Source organism: Penaeus monodon, chromosome 4 (genome assembly GCF_015228065.2).
Source record: "Penaeus monodon isolate SGIC_2016 chromosome 4, NSTDA_Pmon_1, whole genome shotgun sequence".
Classification (NCBI taxonomy): Eukaryota; Metazoa; Arthropoda; class Malacostraca; order Decapoda; family Penaeidae; genus Penaeus; species Penaeus monodon.
The window spans coordinates 7652624-7655123 of record NC_051389.1 but is presented as its reverse complement, the minus strand read 5'-3'; positions in this window follow the sequence as shown (position 1 = coordinate 7655123).

The following is a 2500-nucleotide window of genomic DNA, read 5'->3' as shown; positions in this document are numbered from 1 at the left end:
GTGTGTGTGTGTGTGTGTGTGTATGTGCGCGTTTGTTTGTTTGTGTGTGTGTGTGTGTGTGTGTGTGTGTGTGTGTGTGTGTGTGTGTATGTGCGCGTTTGTGTGTGTGTGTGGTGTGGTTGTGTGTGTGTGTGTGTGTGTGTGTGTGTGTGTGTGTGTGTGTGTTTGCGCGCGCGCGCGCGAGCGTGCATATATATACGTACATTTATATACATACATGCATATATATGCATATATAGGTACATATATATACAAATATACATATACATACACATATACATATAGGGGCCTACATAAATTGTGAAGATGCCACTTAGTGATTTAGAGAATACTTTCATTGTAAGAAAAGTGAGATGACTTTTGCGCCGAGCCACCAGAGTCGGGCTGACGACACAGCAGCTGATTTATGTGGGCAGTAGTTCGATAATTGCCCGATGTGTCTCACGCTCACTATCATTGCTGCCACAGGGGAGAAAAAAAGGTGCAGGAAGTAGTAAACGAAAAGGGAAAAAGTAGGTAAAAGTGAAATGAGACGTTGTCATTTTATGATAAGAATTGGGCATATTTGAGTTTGATTTTGTTGCTTGTATCTGAAAGAAATGCCTTTTAGATGTTAAAAGTGTTGTTTCATAGTAAGGCTAACGAGTAAGGTTGCGTACTGATTTTCTGAAGAATGTTTCCAATATCTAATAGTAAAGTGTTGGCAAAAGCATAGTTTTTTTAAGTAAAAGAAAGGTTATAGCATGAGTGGTCAGATTGCCAATGAATAGATTAATGAACAAATTATTATACAATATATATATATATATTTTTATTAATCAACGTTACTTTAAATGACAGTCGGTCGGTTTCCATCTTCCTGTAACGTAACGACAATAGCCTACCTCATTCGCCTCATTTCGCATTAGCAAACATGACCGTCGATACTATCTGCAGATAAGATTGCTCTTGAGTCATTTCCGTGTTCCCGAGGTCATTACAATGGGCTCAGATTTTCGGACGAAACTTTTGGCAATGATCACTGGAAACCTGGTCGGGGAGATTCTAAGCAAAATAACATAACGAGTGTATTTACTAAGCACTTACCGGTATGTTAGCAGCTGTCATGTTGATGAATGTTCCTATCGGTAAGCAACTGGTGAATTATACAGCAAAACATCTCTTAACAGAAACAAAGACAAATGGTTTGAAACTGCGTGTCTTTATGTATTTAGGAAAAATATATCTGCAATTTACTCTTTAAGACAATCATATAGACGAAAAAGATAGCTTAGCTGAGAGTTTCTGGTTTTAAAGGACTGGTACACCACTAAAATGATTATTTAAAGAAATAATAAAATAAAAAATAATATAAAAATAATGAAGAGTAGAACTAGACCTCAAAAAAATTCCAGATCGTGTATTAGTTACCTGGCAACTCCTTTAAGGTATTCCGTGAATCCGTTACTTAAATATACTGTATTTGGTATAGGCCTACACATCCGACGAAACTGTGATTTCTTAAATACAGTTATTCAAGACAGGATTAGGAATCATTATAATTAACAACGATTTACAGTCCGCCTGAACCACATCTTTCATCGCAACTAGTGGTTACAAGGGAAACTGCCAATGAGAGATATTTTTTCCCTATTCGGTTGTTACGAGCGCACCCTAAATGTCACACACAACCTGGAAAGTGTAATTTCAGAGATGGATGGGAGAGCTCATTCGGGTTCAAGTCATGGGCCTGTCGTCGGTCTGGTCAGCTGGCGAATAAATCCAGTGGATATAAACAGATTTTTTATTTATTTATTACTCAGTTGTAAAATATACATACATACATACGTACATACATACATACATACATACATACATACATACATACATACATACATACATATATATATATATATATATATATATATGTATGCATATATATATATATCTATATATCTGTATATGTATATATGTAATGTATGTATGTATATATATATTTATATATGTATATATGTGGATGTATACAATACATTGTGTGTGTGTGTGTGTGTGTGTGTGTGTGTGTGTGTGTGTGTGTGTGTGTGTGTGTGGGTGTTGTGTGTGTGTGTGTGTGTGTGTGTGTGTGTGTGTGTGTGTGTGTGTGTGAGAGAGAGAGAGAGAGAGAGAGAGAGAGAGAGAGAAATGCGAAACACAAGGATTTTTTCCCCCAACGCAATGTATCGCACGAATGAGTTGTTTTTCCGCAACACGAACTTTTATTGATTTAAAAAGACTGTCGACCACAAATTACAAAACAGCGCCATAAAGTTTGTTATATTGTGTGATTCATCGGGTCTAGTGTGCTCTTTGTATAAAGGTTAAGAATATCCATAAATTTAATATGAATTTTATTGCACCACACACACACACACACACACACACACACACACACACACACACACACACACACACACACACACACACACACACACACACACACACACACTTGTACATTCATACATACATACGTGCATACATACAC